Source organism: Natrix helvetica (genome assembly GCF_964273705.1).
Source record: "Natrix helvetica genome assembly, chromosome: 1".
NCBI lineage: Eukaryota > Metazoa > Chordata > Lepidosauria > Squamata > Natricidae > Natrix > Natrix helvetica.
Genome location: NC_138548.1, coordinates 269247334 through 269271353, shown reverse-complemented (window position 1 = coordinate 269271353; position 24020 = coordinate 269247334). Strand labels below are relative to the sequence as shown.

At 48.1% G+C, this 24020-nt stretch overlaps 1 long non-coding RNA gene across 1 annotated transcript in view; it reads right to left on the bottom strand.

Annotated features, from left to right (window-relative positions):
• Window positions 1–817, bottom strand: part of LOC309383236 — a 43810-nt gene extending 42993 nt beyond the window's left edge. Inside the window, exon 1 of the long non-coding RNA XR_014173800.1 lies at window positions 692–817. This is a non-coding gene — a long non-coding RNA (uncharacterized lncRNA). The remainder of the gene's footprint in view (window positions 1–691) is intronic.
• Between the last annotated feature and the right edge of the window lie 23203 nt (window positions 818–24020).

The window sequence follows — 24020 nt, the reverse complement described above, 5'->3', positions numbered from 1 at the left end:
GGCACATATTTAACACACAGAGTTGGAAGAGACCCTTTTAGGTCATCTAGTCCAACACCAACACCACCCTGCTCAAGCAAGAGACCCTACACCATTTCTGACAAATGGCAGTCCAATCTCTTCTTGAAAGTCTCAAGTGATGCCTGATACATATGCCTGACACTATCCTCAACTCTTTAGAAGGTGACAGTAGCACGCTACAAATCTATATGGGTCAGAAAAATAATAACCAAGAAAATTTCCAAGAAAAATAGAGGGCCCCAGAGCAAATTGGCGATAAAGTCAAGCGTCCGCTAGAGAGCAGGGGAAGATCAAAGAAAAAGAAAAGTGAAGGGAACAGAGTTTTGTTTTGATTTTTTTTTGGGGGGGGGGAGGACAGGAGAGAGAGGTAGGGAGAGAGAGGTCCCTGAAAAAAAAATACAGATTCGGATGCAAGCATTCATCGTAGGTAGGGAACTATGTAGAGAACTGGGTGGGATTCTCTTATGTTTATTTCTGTAATTGAAGGGATTCTGCAAAGGCACCCTGGGAACAGCAGAGGGCGCTGCTGGCTTGCGCTGCTCAGATTTATGGCCACTTTATATATTGGTGGAAAATCTGCAATCAACGCGCGCTTCAGGAAAGGGGCCGGAGCAATATCAGAGGCACTTCCGAAGGCTGTTATTATTTGAAAATAGTAATAATACGTTGCCTTTGTACTTCCCCTGCGTGCGGTACGAAAGGCGGCCTCCCTGCTGCTGTGGAATCCTTTGATCCTGCAAAGGCGAGGCGGCCCTCCCTCCCCGATACGGGAGTCGTCAGCTTGGGCAACGCGTGGCGCGGATTGCAGTTTGCATTGGGTATAATTTGTGCACGGAATTTCTCAGCCCAGAGCAACCCAACTCCGCCCCGCTAGTCAGCCGCGAGTTCATCGGCAGCGCCGCGACGTTTTGCAAGGCGTTATTGCTTCAGAGCGCAGCAGTCTCTCGCAACGCTGGGCTGTCATTTCCCGTCCCTCACAATCCCTCGTGGCGTTGGGGGTGGCGGCTCTTTTGGGGGAGGGGAAAATCCGCTCTAAGGTACCCCAAAACACCCCACTCCCCGCCATCAATAGGTTGTTATTGCCATTTGGCAAAGGTCGATAAGGCTGCTTTTCCTACTCCCCTGCCTGATTCAAAGCAACTTGGCTTTGCCAGAAGAGAACTGGGCATATACAATCCTGGATTTAACAAGAGTTCATTTAATGACCGTTTCAAAGTTACAACAGCACTGAAAAAAATGACTTACGATAGTTGTTCAGTTAACCTTTCCAGCATCCCCATGATCACAATTCAGACGCTTGCCAACTGGCCCATAGTTACGACCATTGCGTGCCATGGGATCACCTTTTACGACCTTCTGACAAGCAAAGTCAATGGAGAAGGCAGATTTGCATAACAGCTGGATTACTAATTTACCAACTGCAGTAATCCACTTAACAGGCAAGAAAGGTCGTAAAATTCATGTAACAAATGTCTCACTTAACAGAAATTTTGGCCTCAGTTATGGTCATAACACGAGGACTACCTATATTTGGCACGGAGGCAACTCATAGACTTCAAACAAACTCTCAGTCTTCCTGGAGACTTCGGGCCTTCTACTTTGACTCTGTTCAAGGCACCACCTTGAACATCTAGACCTTTCCAGATGCTTTTTCCACAGCACCCATCATTCCCAGCAAGGCTAGCTATTCCCGTGTCTCTCGCCCTTTCATTTGATCATGAGCAAATAGAGCTGGCGCTGCAAGGATAGGCCTTGTGACTCACTCCCCGGAAACGCTGAGCCAAGACTGGTTGAGCTGGTATCTGAACCAGCCCACAGACTCCAGAGTTTTGTAAGGGAGAAAAGAACAACAACAACAACAACAACCAAAAAAAACAACCGTTCCAGCCCAACCCTTCAGCATTTTATGTATACCTCCCCAAAATTACAACATGTCCTGATAATAAGACCATGCCATATTTTTCCTGTGGGCAAAAATATACGCCCTCCCCCAATAATAAGCCCCCTGGACAACCCTCCTCCCCTCCAGCCAGGCAGAGCGCCACTCACCAACCTAGCGATATCCCGAAGGCGCAAAGCTGCAGGAGCCCGGGGAAGGGGGGCAAAGGCACTCACATTGCTTGACGCCTTTGGGATACCGCTAGGTTGGTGGGTGGGATACCGCTAGGTTGGTGGGTCACGAGCAGCTGCCCAGCAATGCCCCTTTCCAGCCAGGCAGAGCGCCACTCACCGACTCAGTAATATCCCAAAGGCGCTAAGCCGCATGGCGCTCTACCCACCTGGAAAGAGAGGTTGTGCGAGCACTTGTTCTGCCTCCAGCTCGCGTGCCTCCCTGCCTCACCATGCCCAACTCTTCCTGCAGGGCTGGGCCACAGAGTCGGCACCGCCCCGCTGCCTGGGCCACCACCACCGCCGCTGCCATGCTCCGAGCATAACTGGCTTCCAAACTCTGGAGATCCGCTGCCGAGTCTTCAAGACTCAGCAGCGGATCTCCGGAGTTTGGAAGCCAGTTATGCTCGGAGCATGGCAGCAGCGGGGCCACGGCAGCGGCACCCTGGCCCAACCCTACAGGAAGAGTTGGGCATGTTGAGGCAGGGAGGCACCGAGCTGGAGGCAGAACAAGTGCTCGCGCAACCTCTCGCGCAACGCCACGCGGCTTAGCGCCTTTGGGATATTACTGGGTCGGTGAGTGGCGCTCTGCCTGGCTGCAAAGGGGTTTTGCCGGGTGGCTGCTCGTGAGCGTGGTTGCTTCATGGCTGTTGTATGGCGCTGCTGCAACATATTGCTACTGCAATATAAATCCAATAAAAACAAAGAAACAAAACAAAACAAAGCCATTCGCCCATGAGGCTGTGCCCGGCTCTTTGGGAACGCGCTCGCAAGAGAGCAGCCGCCCGGCAACCCCAAAACAATAAACCCTCCTCTCATAATAAGGCTCAAGCTATATTTTGTGGGTAAAAAGAAAATAAGACCCTGTCGTATTTTCGGGGAAACACGGTATTTTAAACCCAAAGGAAGCAGGGATAATTCATTCCCCCCACAAAAAATAATTTTATTAATGAAGCTGGGATAATGTAGTAGGAAAAGGTATATGTGCTTGCCTATCCCCCAGCAGAAATCTTGTGCATAATTTCCTAGAACTGTACTCCCCTAAATAAATAGTTGCCATTGCTTATGAATAATGAATAATAATAACTGAATAATCATAATTATTAGCTCTCGGGTTTTACTCTGGGTTCAGTTTCCTGGTTTCCTGATAATACTGTCAACCACCTTTCTTCTACAGGGATACTTTATCCTGGAATCCTCCTCTTTATCCCTCACTTGGTGGTCTGACATGAACCTACAGCCTAGTTGCCTTATTGGCCAACAGAAGGAGAAAAGATTATTAAAACAATAAATTATCTAGCTCCACCACTTTAGCCCCTATAACTTTGGGGTGTATGACTAGGAAACTAGCTCTTTTCTTTGGGGTGGGGTGGGGTTGTTAAATTAATATAATACAGGTATTGTTAAATAAAACTTTATTTTAAAAAAATATAAAAATTGTCTTTGAACTTTAGATCGTCGTATGTAAAAACAGTAGTGGGAGAAATTAAAATACAGTACTTCTAAAGTTACAGAGAACACCTTAAAGGAATCGCTCATAGACTGCTATGAAGAAAATATAAATTTATGACAGATCACAAGAGGAAATGATTGACTAATAAATGGAGATTCTGCTGCAAAGAGATTCTAAAATGCATCAAACATATGCTAACCAGTCTTGCATATATTAAATAAAGATCAGAGACAAATTTTTAAAAAAGCTTAACCAGCACACAAAGAGAAATGAAAGACCTTGGTACAATCCTAAGTAGGCATTTTCCTATGTTTGTCTAATTGTAGACATTGTAGGAGGAGAGCCGGGTAAGATTATGGTAACAAAAAAGCAGGATATAAATAATAATAATAATTAATAATCACAATAATCCGAGAGGACTCTGGTAACACCTTTTCTGACTAACCAATTGCATTAAAAGACAAGAGCTTTCATGAACCGTTGCAACAGTACCTAACTGACAGTTCCTTTGAATCAGAAATTTCTTTTTAATCCGGCCTTTCCTGTAACATCCTGTCTGGTTTTCTGGAAATTCCAAACTTCAATCTGAGGCTGGAGTGAGATAATCTCAGTTCTCTCATGCAAACATTTTGTTTTTCTTCCTTTCCATCAGTGATGACTCCCAGACAAAAGCTTTTTCCTCTAGACAAGGAAGGGTTGAACTTCCTTTCCTGCCTATGTAATCAGCTACATGTCCCACTTAAGTAGATGCCTGTGTTGGGAGCTGACAGTCTGGAACCCTACAAAGGCAGATTGGTTTCATGACAACATTCAGATTCCAAGCAAGTCCTGGTCCACATTGGAATGGGACACATGGGGCCATACCAGGGGTGGGATTCAAAATTTCAGCAACAGGTTCTCTGCGCGGTTGCTGGATGGGCGTGGCCATGGTGGCTGTGGCCTAGTCGGCCTCTTGCACCATGGCGGGCGGGGGCATTTTTGCCCTCCCCAGGCTCCGGAGGCTTTCCTTGAGCCTCTGGGAGGGCGAAAACTGCCTCCCCCATACTCTGGAGGAACTTCTGGGAGACCTGTTTTTCCCCCTCCTTGAGCCCCCCTCCTCCACGCACGCCCTGCACTTACCTCTCATCCAAAATGGGCCGCATGGAGACTCCGGGGAGGAGAGGTGTGGGTGGGGCCAGTTGGGGGGGGGCAGGATGTGGAGGTTCTTCGAACTGGCCATAAAGTTAGCTATAAGTTTCCCCGAACTTGGGTGTACCCGTAGCAGCCCACCCCTGGGCCATACAGGTCTCTGCAGGGAAAAAAAAGACAGAAGTCCTTTTTTTTAGATCAACATCCAGCACGTATACAACTGGCAACATAAAGAAACTGCTCACCTCCTGTCTTCGTGTACCAGGAGAAGAAAACAAAGTCATATCCGTCTATCATCTAAACCTTTTAGGACCATCATGATCCCTCTTCGAACTGAGGATTGTGATTGTCTATCCATGTTGGCCCTTCCAAAGGCCTTCGCTCCCTTTTTGTGCTTCTATGTGCCAGCACACTGCAGTTGTCCTCACCTCCCCTTTCTTGAGCTGGCTAGCACTCCCACCAGCTGGACAGTGTAAAAATGCCCAAAAGCAGCTTCCCAACACTCTGAATCTCTTTTCTATTGTTCCTTTACCATGGTTTTGCCACGAAATGAATAAAAGTGGGGACAAGGGAACTTCAAATGTCATACGGCTAATCCTCGACTCAGGATCACAATTGAGCCCACAATTTCCGTTGCTGAACGAGTCAGCTGTTAAGTGAATTTTGCTCCAGGTTTGTGACCTTTCTTGCCACAATTGTTAAGTAAATCACTGCAGTTGTTAAGTTAGTAACGTGGTTGCTAAAGGAATCTTGCTTCCCCATTGACTTGTCAGAAGGTCCCAAAAGGTGACCCCATGACCCCAGGACACGGCAACTGTCATAACTGTAAGTCAGTTGCCAAGCGTCCCAATTTTGATCAAGTGACCATGTGCATACTGCAGTGGTCATAAGAATGAAAATCAGTGATCAGTCCCTTTTTTTAGTGGAGCTATAACTTTGAATGATCACTAAACGAACTATTGTAAGTCAAGGACTACCTGTATGGGTGCAATGTCTGTATATGGAAAGGCCTTTGATCAGGGGAAAACAGCTGTTGCCCCAGGAGAACTGCCTAGATGGATGTTTCTCAACCCTTGGCAATTGTAAGAATTTCCCAGCCAGCATGGGAATTAAAGTTCCCCACATCTTAAAGTTGCGAAGGTTGAGAAGCACTGGCCTAGAGAATACTGCGTATCCTGGAATATGAATTGCATTAATCCACCAAGTGGTTAAGTTTGCAGGTGTATGAACCTGGTTTCCTCTCAGAGAAACTCCCTTTGCAATGGAACTTCAGGATGTGATCAGCTGGATTAATGCCATCTACAGTAGCCGTCTGTGAGTGGAATTCAGTAGCTGCCCCACAAACCCATAGAGCAATCAGTCTGAGCCAAACCACTCCCATATTTTATTCTTCTTTGACTGGAGCAGAGCCATGATGAGAGAGTAAGTGGCAGCATAAATAATATTATTTATTACACATATATGCCACCCTTCTATGCTAGAGAAGCAAGCAATATCTATCTTACTAGCAACCACTCACTACCCACCTCAGAGTACGTACATGGCTTCCATTGTAGTCATATTTTTTTTTCATTTGCTCCTGGGGAGGAAAGCAATGGTAAATCTAGATATCATACTAAAAAGTAGAGACATCACCCTGCCAACAAAAGTGCGTAAAGTCAAGGCTATGGTTTTTCCAGTTGCAATGTATGGCTGTGAAAGTTGGACCATAAGAAAGGCTGAGCGCCAAAGAATTGAGGCCTTTGAACTATGGTGCTGGAGAAAACTCCCGTGAGTCCCTTGGACTGCAAGGCAATCAAACTGTTCAGTCCTAGAGGAGATCAACCCTGCCTGCTCTTTAGAAGGCCAGATCCTGAAGGTGAAACTCAAGTACTTTGGCCACCTAATGAGGAAGGAAGGACTCAATGGAGAAGAGCCTAATGCTGGGAAAGATTGAGGGCAAAAGAAGAAGGGGACGCTAGAGGAAGTGGTTGCATGGTGTCACTGAAGCAGTTGGTGTGAGCTTAAATTGACTCTGGGGGATGGTAGAGGACATAAAGGCCTGAAGGAACGTTGTCCATGGGATTGTGATGGGTCATGGGACATGACTTCGCAACCAAAAACAGCAACAACACCCTCCCCCCTGGACCTATGGCTGTGCCCCTATAGGTGCAATACTTGATGTCTCCAGTCAGACCTTTATGTCTGCAACTCTTATTGCCAAACACTATTGATTGTGATGAACTTTCAGCAGTTTGACAACTTTCAATATACTGGTCTTCTGGTTTTGCCAGCTGGGCATTTTGAATTATACTCAAAGCCGATCTAGATGGACCAATGATCTGGTCAGATCTCATCTGTTCAGAAAACAGCTTCCTATGTACCTGGCTGAGATGTTACTGGATCACATTTGCTTCTGGAGATTTTAATCTGTTATTTTCCTACTAGACAGCACTGTGAAATTTTACCTGCCATTGCTATCCAATGACAATTTATGTCCTTTAGATTGTACAAATGTACATGTCTCAGCTAATGGCAGCATTTCACTGACCTTGTCTGGGTTTGGAAGCTACATAGGATCAGTCAGGCATGGCTGATAGGATTCCTCCAGGGAATAGTAAAGCTGTAAACTAAGACATTTTGGCAGAATACACAGACCAGCTACCTTGGGAACACTGCCAAGACAATGGCATGAATGTGTCCAGAACGTCACTAGAATTGAATTAAACTACACCTTTAGAAAAGAAATGTACTGGAGATATACATTTGAAGCCCCCACCTCTCCAACCGAATGACCTCTGGATAACTTAGATTGTCATCCCAATCATTCCACCACCACTGTTTTGACATTATGGAAATGGTAGCCCATCCCTTCTGCAAGGCACCAGCTTGAGAAACATCCAGCATCCAGAGGGTTAATAGAGATTCGCTTTCTACTGCAGCAATTGCTGACTCAACTTTATACAGTGCAGGTGGGACACACCCTAGTGAGGTATCCACCCAGAGGCTGCATTCAATGTGCCGCTAGTGAAAAGAACAAAACTAGGCAAGTCTAAAAGAGGGATGAGCTGGTTCCACCTTATTTCTTCCAATTAGCTTCCAGCATTTTCCCAGTTCCTATCCTGAGCTGATGTGTTTTCATGAAACTATGGGCCCTCCTATATTCTAACTAACTATAATTGCAAGAAATGCACATTCTCCAATACACAAAGAACAATTCCCCCACCCCCCTTGGAATCCATGCTGCTCCAGGTGTGTTCCCTGAATATGAATCCTGGTACTGAACTGGGCTAGACAAAGTGATGAGTCTTGTTTCCATCAACAACAATCCAGCAAGTAGAGTAGATTACTTGATATGAGATTTAGTACAGACAGTTCCCCATTCTTCAGAAACCGGCAACAACATTCACATGGATTCACATGGATGTAGAGCAGGGGTGTGAAACTGGACTTGTTTGAGGGCCAAATCAGTATTATAGTTCTCCTCCATGGGCCAGCCGTGGGGAGGGGGGAGATGGGATGGATGCCTTCTGCAGCACCCTGCTTCCAAAAATGGTGTGTGTGGGTTGCGTCAGCCACCCTACACCCCATTTTGCCTGGCAGAGTGCTGCAGGAGGCCTTTCAGGCTGAAAACATGGTATTTCCCCCCCCCCCCCCCCGTGTCTCATTTTGGCTGCCAGAGGCACCATGGGCTGGTCCTTTGCTACTTCCAGGCCGGCCCCACAGGTCAGATTTAAGCACCCCATAGGCTGAGTCCAGCCCGCAGGACTTGAATTTGACACTCCTGATGTAGAGGGTCTGCTTGCATCATGTCGGGGAATAAACAAAGCTAGGGAAGAATGATGTCAGTATATATAGAAAGAAGAATGACTTTGGTCATTGTTTTGCTCTTCTGGTGTTTCAGAAGGGGATTATACTGGATTCTCCCTCCCAAGTGAGACGGTAAGGGGACTACAGCCTAAACCTGACAGTCTTAAAAGTGCTTCCGTCAAAATTAGCCTAGTTTCCAATTTGCTGTTTATAACTAATCAGTATGGTTTTCTTGTGGCCCGCCAGCTGCCAGCGGAACTGGCGGCAGACTCTGACGATAAGGAGATTGGGGAGGAATTTGGGCCAGTCCTGGAGTCTGGGGAAGGTTTTGATGGATGCTCTGCATCAGAAGCAGAGATAGAGACAGGGCCATTTGACATTTTCCAGCTGCCTTCAGGAATCGGAGATAAGTGGGGAAGTAGAACAACTGGGGCCTGTTCCAGATGTGCATATGTGCAGAGCTGTCAGGAGAGGAGAAAAACTGAGGAACAGGGACTGACGTGGGAAGAAAGGCACACCTGGATGCTGAATGGTCCCTCCCTGGTTGGAGAATAAATAGAAGCAAAAGGGGAGTGATGGTTGCAGGAGACAACGCATTTCTTTCGGAAGATTTGCTTATTGTGATTCGTGCCTCAGAGACTTGGCAGGTTGCGCCTTTGCGACCTCTCCTGCGACAGCGACCCACCCGGGCTCCTTGGTATACCGAGGAGCTGAGGGTGATGAAGTGCCATAGGAGACGTCTAGAGAGCAGGTGGAGGTCCTCACGCTCCGAATCTGATCGAACACAGGTAAGAGCCTATTTACGGACCTACCTTGTGGCATTAAGGGCGGCCAAACGTAGATATTGCGCCGCTCTTATTGCGTCCGCGGATAACCGCCCTGCCGCCCTGTTTAGGGTGACCCGCTCCCTCTTGTCACAGAGGACGCGAGGGGCACCCTTGCAGGGCAGAGCAGAGGAGTTTGGGGAATATCTGCAGGACAAAGTCGCTCAGATCCGGAGTGGATGGGCCCCCCTCAGTGGACCAGACGGGCCGCCAACAGCGAGTCTTGTGAGACCATCCTGGGAGGAGTTTGATTCTGTTGCCCCCGAGGATTTGGATAGGTTGCGTGGACGGCTGCGACCCACCACATGTTTAATGGACCCGTGTCCCTCCTGGTTGGTACTGGCATCTTGGGAGGTGACCCGAGGCTGGCTTCTGGGCCTGGTGAATGCCTCATTGGGTGAGGGATCCTTGCCAACTGCCTTGAAGGAGGCGGTGGTGAGGCCCTTACTTAAGGGGCCTTCACTTGACCCAACGGAGCTAGCTAATTACCGTCCAGTCTCCAACCTTCCCTTTTTAGCGAAGGTTGTTGAGAATGTGGTGGCGCAGCAGTTTCCACGACACCTTGACGAATCCGATTATTTAGACTCACGCCAGTCCGGCTTCCGACCCGGGCACAGCACGGAGACAGCCTTGGTCGCGTTGGTCGATGATCTCTGGAGGGCCAGCGATAGAGGTTGTTCCTCTATCCTGGTCCTATTAGACCTCTCGGCGGCTTTTGATACCATCGACCATGGTATCCTATTGCGCCGGTTGGAGGGGATAGGAGTCGGAGGTACCGTTCTGCGGTGGTTCGGCTCCTACCTCTCCGACCGGAAGCAATGTGTGTTGACAGGGGGACAGAGGTCGACCCCGAGGCCACTCACTTGTGGAGTGCCACAGGGGTCGGTCCTCTCGCCTCTCCTGTTCAACACATATGTGAAGCCGCTGGGTGAGATCATCCGTGGTTTTGGGGTTGAGTGTCACTTCTACGCTGATGATACCCAGCTGTATATTTCAACCCCAAACCACCCCAACGAGGCTGTCGAAGTGATGTCCCGGTGTTTGGAAGCCGTCGGGGTCTGGATGGGGGACAACAGACTTAAACTCAACCCCTCCAAGACTGAGTGGCTGTGGCTACCGGCACCTCGGTTCAGCCAGCTGATTCCATCGCTGGCCATAGGGGGCGAACAATTGCCCCCTGTGGAACGGGCACGCAATTTGGGCGTCCTCCTTGATGCCCGGCTGTCAATGGATGACCATGTGGCAGCCGTGGCAAGGGGGGCGTTCCACCAGGTTCGCCTCGTGCGCCAATTGCGCCCCCTACTGGACCGGGATGCCCTACGCACGGTCACTCATGCGTTGGTGACGTCCCGCCTGGATTACTGCAACGCTCTCTACATGGGGCTGCCCTTGGGACGCGCCCGGAGACTGCAGTTAGTTCAGAACGCAGCCGCGCGGGCTGTGATGGGGAGTACGAGGTACTCCCACGTAACACCTCTCCTGCGCGAGCTGCACTGGCTACCTGTGGTTTTTCGGGTGCGTTTCAAGGTGCTGATTACCATCTTTAAAGCGCTCCATGGCACGGGACCTAGTTACTTGCGGGATCGCATCCTCCCACATACATCCCTGCGGCCAATTCGCTCACACAGAGAGGGACTTCTCCTGGTGCCGTCCACTAGGCAATGCCAACGGGTGACACCAAGGAGTAGGGCCTTCTCTGTGATGGGCCCAACCCTCTGGAATGACCTCCCCCCCGACATTAGAACCACTACTGACCTCCGCTCCTTCCGGCAAAAATTGAAGACTCACCTGTTCCGATTAGCAGGCCTGGCATAATTACAACTGTCCCTCCTGGCAAATGTATTAACTGGTTATTTTAGGGGTATTGTTTTTAACTTATTGTGTGTGTTTTAGGGGTTCAAAATCCTATATTTATATATATTGCTTTGTACAGTTCTTTTAATTCCATTTTTAACCTCCTCCATTCCAACTGTACATATTCAATTTTTATTGTATTTTGATATATTTTGCATGGACTGTACACCGCCCCGAGTCCCTTTTGGGAGAGGGGGCGGTCTAGAAGCATGAATAATAAATAAATAAATAAAATAAATAAATTTACAGCTTTGCGACTGGAAGCTCTCAGCCTGGCAATTATCCAAGGACTGATAAGGTCTGTTATTACAATTAGCCCTTAGAAGTATTATTGGCTGGACTTTTCTGTGGGTGAATGCCATGAATTCACAGTAGCTAAATAAAGGGGTTTTTCGGGACAAGGAGTCTGTTTCTTGGTTCTGCTAAGGCTGGGTCAGAACAGGTTTGCTTCCTGGTGCTGCTGAGTGTTTCTATGAACCATCTATGAAGAGTTTCTTCAGACCTATTTCAGTAAAGATGAACTTCTAAATACACCCATAAATAAATTCTTAGGCTTAAATGCCATGGTACAGTGGATGCCCACACACTGAATGAATATTTACATCCATGCCCGAGTGCTAGGAATCACAGATGAAATTTGCAAATGTCCATTTCTAGGGCAAACATGCAGTGTTAATTTATTACAGGTAGTCCTTGACTTATGACCACAACTGAGTCCAAAATTTCCATTGCTAAGCAAGGAAGTTAAGTGAGTGCTGCTCCATTTTATGACCTTTCTTGCCACAATAGTTAAATGAATCACTGCGGAGTTGGAAAGCAGGTTAGTGGGGTGGGGAGGGAATGGGGATTTTGCAGTATCCTCCTCCTGCCACGCCCACAAAGCCACGCCCACAAAGCCACACCACGCCCACAGAACCAGTAGTAAAAAAAAAATTGAATCCCATCACTGCAGAAGATCCTGGAAAAAATGGTTAGTTTGACGACTCAAAGAATACACCACAGCTGCATGGTAACTTGTTCAAAACCAGCGTTCCCAATATGGTGCCCTCACAATGTATGGGACTATGATAACCATGTTATCTTAATAGGAGTTGTGGTGCACCTTGGCCTACCCAGTGGCAAGAAATTATCCTTTAGCTCTTTTCAACTGAGAAGCATATTTCTTTATAAGTAACCTTTGATTCATGTGCATTTTCCAGGGCGCTGCTCTGGAGAGTCCAAAGAAGGGGTTAAACACAGCCAATCTGCCCAGAACTGAATTGAAAACTTTAAGCCACGCCTCTGGTGCTGACTCTCCTCAGATTTTTTCAATTCAGCTAGCCCAGTAGACGCGCTTTAAGATTTCTCCAGTTCTAAGATTGATTCCTTGGACTCTCCAGAGGAAGAATAATTTTTTAAAACAGCATATTTAAGGGTTTTTAGAGCAGGCTGGTGAGTTTAAATTTAAGTTTGTTTTTTTCCCTTTTTAATTGGGTTTTTCTCACCCTTTCGGCTCTCCTGGAGTCCGGGGCTTTGCTCTGGCTCCTAGAAGCCGCAGGCAGCTGTTGGGGGAAGCGCGTGGGTCGGAGTGCTGACGCCAGCGCTGTTGGGGCACCCCTACTGGGGACCGATTCCCACTGGAAGCCCTCCGTTGCAATTTGTGCTTCTAGCAAGTCAAATTGCTGCGTGGGCTTCCAGGGCAGCCATTTTGGCTTCTTCCCTCTTTAAATTTGGCGCGCAAAGCTCCGGTGAGTTCCGGCCGCCATTTTGGATTGCGCAATCTTCCGGCTTTACTTTTAAAAGTTTTTTGCCGCAGCTGCCTGGTGCCTGGCTCTTTGCAGGAGCCGTGTGGAGTCAGACTTGCCCGGTGTGACCGGCGACCTGGGCCCCAATCCAAGCAAGTGATAGCGGCGTGGGATCGTGGCCTGCTGGGTCGCCTCCTTTACTCTCCTGCAGGCGCTGGGAGCGAATTCTGCTCGCGCCTAAGAAATTCCAAGCTACTTCAGGCCTTGCAGTTTCTCTGTCTCCTCAGGAGCATCGTGCTGCGGTGGGCTTTCTGGAGGTGGTGAGTGGTGGTTTCCCATCCCCCTACTGCCCCAACCAGTGATTGTTACCATGGCAGATCAGGTCCCTGGGACTTCTGAGGGTTTCTCTTCCAGAGCCCCTGTAAGACAGGCCGGGAAAGCTGCCAGGGAGGCCATTAGAGGGAGTAAGCCTTACTCCAGGCATGGCCCCAAGCAGGGCTCAGGCCTAGACAAAGATGCATTAAGGCGACAGAAGGCCTTAGAAAAACAGTCTTCCAAAGCCCAACAGCAGGCCCAATCTTCCCTTTCGGTGTCTCCTGGGGAGCCCTCCAGGGAAATTCCTCCAGCCCAGGGAGGCCCCATTTCTGATAGTGAAGAGGAAGGGGATTCCTTGGCCATGGCAACTTCTCCAGGCCATTCCATGGCTGATCAGGCTGATCTCTTTGCCTGTCCCTCTGATATAGAGGAGGGACCAGCTCCAATGGGGCTCTTAGCCCCTCAACAGCCGATCCCCGGGCCCACTCAAAGGGTTCGCCCCATTGAGGCCCAAGGGCCTAACCTATCCACTGAAATGCAGGAAATAATTAACAGGGCCATTTCCCAGGGCATTGAGGCAGGCATGCGAAAAGGTGGCAAGCGCACTCGCAAGACCCACCATTTGCAACCCCAGGAGGATTCCAGAGAGATGACTCCTAGCCTTCCACCCCCTTCCCTGCATTCTTCAGTGGCCTCCGATGAGTCAGACTGGGAGGAAGAAGAGGAATTTCTTCCTAGGCAGGAAGCTGAATTCTCTGGGGATGAGGCAAGCCCCGCCAAAAAGCCGGCCTTTTCAGGCTTATTTAATTTGGATAATTTCAAAACCATTTTAGATAAGGCTAAGATCTCAACTCACGTGGGGTCCACCCCCCCACCCCCCAGCTCATGTGGTTGTAGACCCTGATGATCTATCTGGGGATCTCTTTGAGGAACCCATTTCGGTCCAGGAAATAGTTCCTGTACCCAAGATGTTCCTCAATTTAGTTCAAAGACAGTGGGCGCAGCCAGCTACCATGGCTACCCCCAGCAGCCATGACAAGAAGCTATATACGGTGGATGCCAGCCTGGAGGAGCTGCTCAAGCTCCCTCCTATCGACCCCCCTGTAGCGGCTCTTACCTCCTCTTCTGTGCTCCCTCCTGACCTGTTGGAGGGGCTCAAGGCTGAGGACAAGAGAACCGAAACTGCTTGTCACAAGACCCATCAGGCAGCTGCATGGGCCATTAAGTCCTCCGCTTCAGCCTCCTTTTTCTCCAGGACGGCTCTCCTGTGGCTGAGGCAGTTGTTGAGGAAGATACCTGCCAAGGACGTTAAAGTCAGGCAGGATATCAATAAAATCATGGCAGCCACAGAGTACACTGCTGATGCCACTCTGAATGCTGCTAAGTTTGCCTCGCGTGCCCTAGCGTCTAATGTTACTTCCAGACGCCTCCTGTGGCTTAGGCACTGGAATGTGGATATGCGCTCCAAATGGAAGCTTGTTACTGCCCCCTTTAAAGGGGACAAGCTGTTTGGTGAGGTCCTTGATCCAGTCCTTGTGGAAAACAAGGACAAAAAGAAAGTGATGCCATCAGTCACCAAAAAGCCTAATCGTAAAGGTCCTGGCTCTTACAGGAGGCAGGCCTTTCGGAACAATGAGCCCTCCACCAGCTCCGCCCCCTATCATCGGGCGTATCCCCAGCAGGGTGAGCGGTCTCAGGACCGTCAGTCCTTTCGAGACAGAGGTCGCCAGCAGCCCTTCTCCAAGCGGCCATTTCAGGGGGGCTCCGGCTCCCGACCCTTTAGGAGGTATAAATGACCATCACAGGTCAGCTCCCATAGGAGGGCGGTTGCAGTTGTTCCACGCCAAATGGGAGCAGACCACGTCGGACCAGTGGGTTCTTCAAACGGTCCGCATGGGTCTCACTTTAGAATTCTGGTCCCCCCCTCCCCGCCACTTCATCCGGTGTCCAGTTCCCTCAGGGTTAGTCAAAAGATCCCTCATGGAACAGGAGATAAGGCACCTCAAGGAGATCAGGGCCATAGAACCTGTCCCAGCAGGCCAGGAAGGAAGAGGGTTTTACTCCATCCTGTTTCTGGTCCCCAAAAACTCAGGAGGGTGGAGGGGGATATTAGATCTAAAGAGGTTCAATCACCATGTGACATATCGCAGGTTCAAGATGCAGTCCCTCCAGTCCATCTTGGGGGCATCAGGCCAGGCGATATACTAACGTCCATAGACCTCAAAGAGGCCTACCTCCACATCCCTATCCGCAAAGCCCACCGCAAGTTCCTGAGGTTCTCTTACGCGGGCCTCCATTACCAGTACCGGGCAATGCCATTCGGCCTGTCATCGGCGCCCAGGACATTCACAAAAGTTCTCGCAGCCGTGGCGGCTTTTCTACGGTCACGTCCGGTCAGACTCCACTGTTACCTAGACGATGTTCTCATTCTGTCATCATCGCATCAACAAGCTGTCAGCGACCTAGAACACACCATGCAGGCGCTCCGGGACCACGGGTTCACCATCAACCTGGAAAAAAGTCATCTCGTTCCCACGACCAGACTGAAGCATCTAGGGGCCGTCATCGACACCACCTCGTGCACGGTATCCCTGCCCCCGGAAAGGGTGGCCAGCCTTCGGGAGATGGTCGTTCAGGTGCAGCAGTCACGTCTAGTCAAGGTGGTTCAGCTCTCACAGCTCCTCGGCAAGATGATCTCGTGCCTGTCAATCGTGCCTTGGGCGAGACTTTACTCCCGTCCCCTACAGTGGCTCCTGCTTCCATATCAAAGAACAAACGAAAGCAGCTCAACAAGACTGATTCCAGTTCCAGCAGAGGTACGTCGCTCTCTAAAGTGGTGGTTGTCTCCGGCCCTGTTAAAGGGGTCGCCATTCAAGGAGCCAGTCAGGCTCACCATCACAACGGATGCCAGCCTGTTCGGTTGGGGGGCCCACTGCCACAACCAGCTCGCACAGGGCAGGTGGTCCCCTTCCGAAGCCGCTCACAGCATCAACTGGCTGGAGCTGAGGGCAGTCAGGCTTGCGCTGAAGCGCTTCCAGAGCACCGTTCAGGGCCACCACGTGCGCATCATGACAGACAATGTCGCCACCAAGGCGCACATCAATCGACGGGGGAACGCGCTCCAGATCCCTGATGAAGGAGGCGGAGCTCTTGGGTCGATGGGCGGAGAGGTATCTCCTTTCTCTTCAGGTGGAGCACATCTCGGGCACGAGCAACACCCAGGCGGACTGGCTGAGCAGATCCACAGTCGACCACTCGGAGTGGCGTCTACATCCGCTGCTGTTCCAGCAACTGTCCCAGAGGTTCGGCCTCCCGCTGGTGGACCTGTTCGCCACCGCGGCCAACGCGCATCTTCCGCGGTTCTTCACAAGGTTCCACGACCCGAGGGCGGAAGGAGTCAACGCGCTGCACGGCCCGTGGCCGAAAGGTCTGCTTTACGCTTTTCCCCCGCTACCTCTTCTTCCCAGAGTCATCAGGAAGATCCTAGCAGAGGAGGCGGAGGTGCTGCTGGTAGCACCGTACTGGCCCAGGAGAACCTGGTTTGCAGACTTGGTGAGTCTTTCGATCACACCACCGTGGCGGATTCCTCCACAGGACATCTCTCTCAGCCAGGGGGCCCTTCAACATCCAGAACCCCAGTGGCTGCAGCTGGCCGTCTGGCACTTGAGAGGGATCTCCTAAGCAGAGGCAAGTTGTCAGACAAGGTGATTGGCACCATCCAAGCGTCACGACGGCAGTCCACGACGCGCATCTACGACGCCACTTGGAAATCCTTCGCCAGCTGGTGCACGGCTCATGGTACGTCTGCGCCCCTTGCTTCGGTTCCTGTCATCCTGGACTTCCTGCAGGAAGGTTTGGACAAGGGCCTGGCACCTAACACCCTGAGGCGCCAGGCGGCAGCCCTGTCAACCATCCTCTCAGTTGAGGGCTACGCATCTCTTGGCCGGAATCCGACCATCCGCAGTTTCCTCAGGGGAGCGACCAACCTGAGACCCCCAGTGGTCCACAGATACCCATCTTGGGATCTCAATGTAGTGTTGCGGTCCCTCATCGGGCCCCCGTTTGAGCCCATTAAGACGGCCAGTCTCAGACACCTCACATTCAAGACGGTTTTTCTGGTCACTATCACGTCTGCTCGTCGCATATCGGAACTGGCTGCCTTGTCAGTCAGAGAGGACTTGTGTCTCATTCGTAACGACAGAGTAATCCTGAGGCTGGACCCTTCCTTCATTCCGAAGGTCAATTCCTGGTTTCATCGGGTGCAGGAGGTGGTCCTTCCGGATTTTTGCCCGCATCCTCGGCACCCGAGGGAAAAGCGCTGGCACATGCTGGATGTGCGCAGGACTATTCGCAGATACATCAAGCGCACGGCCAGTTTTCAGAAATCCGAATCTCTATTCGTCTCCTTTCAACCAGCTTCTCAAGGCAAGAAGGTCTCTTCATCTACCATCGGCGGATGGTTGCGAGCCTGCATTGCGCTTGCCCACGTTTTACAGTCCGTTCCTGTGCCTCGCAATATCACAGCACATTCGACTAGAAGCGCCGCCACCACAGCTGCCTGGTCTACACAGGCACCGATTGAAGAGATCTGCAAGGCGGCCACCTGGACTTCTCTGTCTCCATTTGTCCGAAATTACAAACTGGACAGTTTTGCATCGGCGGAAGGGGCCTTTGGGAGGCGTGTTCTTCAGGGCATCCATACCAGCGGAGCGACCCTGATGGCTGAGCCTTCCCGCCCTAGTGACAGTTAGCTTGGGCATGTCCCTTCTTTGGACTCTCCAGAGCAGCGCCCTGGAAAATGACCATTGTCTTACCTGAAGGGTCCTTTTCAGGGCGCTGCAACGGAGAGTCCACCCCCCCCCTGGGGTCTATTCTCCACTGGTGTTTGTGAAGTCACAGTGTTGTTTGTTGTTTCTGTTATTGTTGTTGGACTATTTTTGACTTGTTCCATATTAGACTTCCAGTTGAAGTTTCAGCGCGCGACTGTTCCACGTCTTCATTGAATAAATCTGAGGAGAGTCGGCACCAGAGGCGTGGCTTAAAGTTTTCAATTCAGTTCTGGGCAGATTGGCTGTGTTTAACCCCTTCTTTGGACTCTCCGTTGCAGCGCCCTGAAAAGGACCCTTCAGGTAAGACAATGGTCATTCTCTCCCGCTCAGACCCATTTTCACAAAAATATCTCTTTGGAGGGGAGAAGCATTTTCTGTTATCTACTATAGGTGTTTACATACTACAGAATATACTCAATTGCATCTCTGCGGGAGGGACGTTTGAAGAATCATTTCTAGGACCGGTCACAGAAGTATCCTCTCACTAGCAGAATTCAAAGGCTGGAGGTGATTAGAATGGCCAGCACCTTCCTCAGAGAACGTACTGCAATGCATGTGACAGCAACGTCCTTCTGACAGAAACGCTTGATAAGTGCAGCCAAGCTTGATTGTATCTCTACGTCTGAATCAATGGGATAGCTTTTCAGTCATGCATGTTGTTTTTGCTGTGTTGTACCTCCCTTAGTCAACTCCCTGGTAATACGTTCCTTCATTTCACCAAAGTCCAACCCTTCCCTTCCTTTGTCACAACTCTTTTACTGCCTGCTCACTTTGATGAGTGACGTACTTTATAGACTGTCCCTGAGGGAAAACAGGAATTTTTCCAAGAAGAGTTGCAACGGCCCTCTGTCAGCAGAAGACATGCTAATGGGTTGAACGTTAGGGGAAAAAAGAATTAAAAAGGAGCCAGGCCAACGAGAATTTCCAGGTCATGTATATTTTGAGGACAGACTCTCCCTAAAGTCAGGTCGTCTTCAAACAGCTCCACCTTTTAGTTTACATTTTCATTTCAGAATAAGAATTGGAAGAGTCCTCAAAGGTCATCTAGTCCAACCCCCTGCCTGGGCAGTAGATTCTATTGGTTTCAGACAAACAGCTGTCCAGCCTCTTCTTTAGTGGCAGTGACATTCTCCAGGGTAGAAATTGTGGCAAGGTGGCAATTTGTAAGGGAGAAAAAGAATGCCACTAAGATGGAGAAGCCAAGGGGAGCAGAAAAGGAGACCTTGGATTTCTTAACATTTTTTTAAGGAATTGCTGTTTCTCTTTGTTCATGCACAGATTAGGTTGCTTCTTAGATTTATCCCTATAGAGAGGTGAAACACCTTAATAGAACAGATAAAAATGTAGTTAAAAAACAAGCAAACCGAAGTGGTGATTCTTGGAACAGGAACTTCCATTTATTTATTTTAATAGTGGTGGATGAGGGGAAGTCCGATTATCTATTACTTTCAGGAACAATTTAAAGAGGATTCTTTCAAAAGTCTTTTCTAACCTTTGTCCTCAATCTTGACATAACCCCCTTCACTCTGTCAGCAAGCACACTTCGTTGCAATTATTTCTATGGAGGTTTTTGTTCCTTCAATTTGCTGGGGAGGGGGGTGGCTGTAAAATGGCTCTAACAGTTCTTAAGCACCTCTTGGTTAAATGTGGATCGATGCTTAAAACTGGCAGGGTGGGGAATGGACTACAGAATAACAGAGTTGGAAGGAACCTTGGAGGCCTAGTCCAAGCTCTTCCTAAAAGGAGAGGAAGGGAGAGTACCATTCTCAACCAAGACACTCTTACAGACTTGTAATACACTGCAACCAAGTAATAATTAATAATTAGCTCATATCTGAGTGACTTGTTGATAGTTTAATTAGCTTTTCTTTCAAGATCAATCAAGTGTGGGGCTGGCTGCAGAAAGAGGTTAATAATGCTCTCTTTTTTCCCCCCGGCTGATGGAATCCTTCAACATGATTCCCAGCAACGCTGTCCTTCATGTTTTCCTTTTGAATACATCAAGTGTTTCTGTCTCCTTTAGGACTGTGGTGCTGTGCAATTCAGCGCTGGTACTCTATAGTCATTAGAGTGTACTAACAACCGCAAGCTCAGGTCAACAGCTGAGGGAAAAACTCTCCTCAGAGCAACTTTCAAGGATAGTTTGCATGAAATCAGCAGAAGCTTTTGACTCCTGGTAATTTAACAATAGCCACGTCTTCTTAGTAAGCAGTAGAATCCCCCCCACCTCCAATCTGTGGTAATTTATAGCTATATATGTTCCCAACACATGACTCATAGAATTTACAGTACATAATTAGCTTCATATTCTGACTCTACTCTCATATCTACATTTTTATTTTGGTCAAGAATCACAGGACTGTAACTGGAAACAAAACAAAAAAAAAACCCACACAGTCTGAAAACTGAAGGCTGTTATCAAGTTGGGCATGTTGGTATTCATCTAAGACCTGGGAAAACCAGCTTTACATCATCATGGAAGCTCACTTTGGGGCAGGCAGTACTTTCTCACCCCAACCCCCTCCACAAGGTGATCATTGCAGAGAAAAACAACTGCAGGAAGGAATGTTCTGTATGTTGTCTTGAGCTCCTAAAGGGAAAGCAGAGTATCAATCAACTATATCAACAACTAGAACAGTGATTCTCAACCTGTGGGTTGGGACCCCTTTGGGGGTCGAACGGCCCTTTCACAGGGGTCGCCTAAGACCATCGGAAAACACATATTTCCGATGGTCTTAGGAACCAAGACACCAATTTTATGGTTGGGGGTCACCACAACATGAGAAACTGTATTAAAGGGTTGTGGCATTGGGAAGGTTGAGAATCACTGAACTAGAAGCAAGTAACCTCTAGTTGGTTTTTGGTGAGCCACCAAATAATGAGGAGATGCTGAAATGGGTACGCCTTCATTCTTATATCAGACCATGTATATGAAAGAAATGCTTGATTATAATCTGCTGCCCACAGACAGTTGATCCTAATCTTTAGTATCTAGAAATTAACTCCTACCCAGGAAAAGGGATTCGAATTTACTGCCAACTTGAAGATGTGTGAACTTCACACATGTTGGTCCAAGGCCAGGCATGCTGGCTGAGGAATTCTGGGAATTGAAGTCCACATACTTTAAAATGGCTGAAGTTGAGAAGCAGCGACCTAAAGAAATATCATTGCTTTTTTTTTAATGGCAGAGAGCTGCATTGTGGATGTCCTATGAGTGAATGTGAACAATGTAATGTGATACAGGGTACACTTGGTGAGACACGACACATGGAGATTCTAGATCAGAGGTGTCAAGCTTGCGTAGTCACGGCAGCATCAAGTGATGTATCAGGATTCCCCCCCCTTTGCTAAACCAGGTGGGGGTGGAGCCAGCACATGACGCATCCAGCCCCCACCTGGTTTAGCAAAGGGGGGGGGGAGTTTGCAAGTTTGACACCCCTGTTTTGGATAGTATTATGTTAATTATATTAATGACTGGATTACCTAGAAAACCCACATTTCCACTCATAGAAATTCTAATATTAATACGTTCTTGTGCTTCATCTTTAAATGGTGCAGTATTCAGAATTCTAACTTATTTCAGCTCCCAAATACATCCAGTATGTGTAAAATATTTAAAATTTGAGCCATTCTGATTTCCAAACATCTTACTTCAAGCTTGAATTGAGTTGTTTTGAACTTTTGGGAGGGGTCACATGTTTGAAACAAAGATGTTTTGAATTTCAAAACGATTCCAAAATGTTTGGAGTGGCCTTTTTCACCTGCAAAACCTGTTTTCTGCTCAAAGAAAGCTGAAAACAGCGATTTGAATTTGAGTTGCTTCATAATCAGATTTTTTGCAAACACCTCCTACCAACTATTTCAGGAGATCGTTTTCCAGCAGCAGGTACAACAAGCAAGATAGATAACAGAGGGAAAATTAAATGTACCATCTGTTATTCTGTGACTGAGTGTAGGGTTATAGTCATTGTGTGAGCCTCTGGCTTGCTTGCCAAAATAGCCTGTTGCAATTAGTTCAATATGTTCAACTTTTGTCACTGTTTATGATGCTTCTGAAAAACCCCAGGTTATATTTTGCATTCATGTTATAGAGAGACAGTGTTCCTTTGCAGGGATTTGGATTTGCTATTTTTCTAGTTCCCTTTGATCCTCTTGTCAGTTGACAATTTGCTCCCTGAAGCCAAGCATTATCCCGAATCAATATGCTTTTTCGTCGCATTGTCCTCTCAGGCTCAGAGATAAACAATCCCGGGCCTTTGAGCCATCCCTTGTATCTGCACATTTCCACAATGTCTCAGGTGCTGTGAATTCCCCTCATCCTGCTGAGGCCGTGGTACTCTTTCATGCTCGTTCACCGCTCTTTTGTTTCTCTACACAGGCTCCTGATGCACAATGTCCCGCTGAGGCGGCAGAAAGGGCAAAATGCACACACAGAGGCGCAGAAAGGAAAAGGGGATTGCAGAGAAATGGTGCACCATTAACTGTTGTCATTCAAGCTGTGACTGACACTAACCTGGAGGGAATGTTATACCCCATCTGCTGGCTGCTTGCTTGGCAAACTGTGTTCAAGTTACTTTCTGCCAGTCATGTGGGGTGAGCCTTACCCAAATTCGGGGGCTATAATCATCTGAGAAGAAAATCATCCAATCTACTGAATGGCAAGAGAATGGTGAGGTTATATTTAATGAACCAATCAGCATTCTTGCACATCCATAGGTCTTTTAAAGTCTTCTTAAAGCAGATCTTCTAAGACATGGCGATCCTTGTCTGCTACCAGGGATCCACTTATTTATTATTATTATTATTATTATTATTATTATTATTATTATTAGTAGTAGTAGTAGTAGTAGTAGTAGTAGTAGTAGTAGTATTTGTATTTGTATTTATGTTGTGCTTTTATATCATTTCAGTCCTTTGAACCTCAGCACTTACAACATGGAACCATCCCTGCCCCTTGCATGGAAGATTTGATTATCTCTGTTTCACAGCAAAGCCTCCCTATTTCCATTAACAGCAAAGGTGTTTCCATATGCCTTGTTGGGCTGGAGATTGTAACTAGATCTAAAGGTTGACAAGGGCTCCCTGGGCTGGGAAAAGAAACACTGAAACACACTTTGTGCCTGAGCAAATTAGAGCAGTTTTTTAAAAAAAATTGTTAAATAAGTCTTCTCCAGCCCAAAATGTGGGTGGATTTCAGTTTCCTAAGCTCAGACATTTGGAGAGCATTCCAATTTGGAAAAGCTTTGCAAGACTACAACTTCCACCATCCCCAATGATGATCTAGGAAAAATGGAACTGGCAGCCCCATACATCATAGAGGTGCCAGTCCAGAGAAGGCTGATTGACATGATTTACATCTCAAGTTCTTTCAGCCATCAACTGAGAACTAAACTCTTTTTATTTTAGTGTCTTTTGTTTTTTTTATAACCATTTCTAGCCAAGTCACCATTAAAATTCTAAAGCACCTTCATATGCTACATCTGCCAAAGACAATAGATCTTCATGTCAATTTTGGCTGGTTTAAAATTAAACTTTCACTGTACTTTCTTTACAAAGCAAAAACTACATTTCACCTATTTTTTTTGGCTTTGCCATACATAAATAATGGGATTGATGTCTGTCACCATGGTAAAAATCAGATGTGCAGAATGCGACATCAACTAATCCATGCTAGGGGAAAGTGGCAAAGCAAGTTAAGGTATTGACCAGGAATAGAGAGATGCAAGTTAGAGTCCTCTCTTAGTTGTGGAAGCCAGCTGGGTGACCTTAGGCCAGTCACTCCCTCTCAGCCCTAATCAGCGTCTGTGTGACCAGCCAGCTGATAAACAAAACCTTTGGTCACATTACGCATTGATAGTTTTGCTGTAAAAACTAGACAAACAGTGCAAAAACAAATGGACCTTGCAGCCATGCAGAACAAATGCTAAGTGAACAACCACATACCAGGGTGTGTGACACTGACTGTCACATAGCT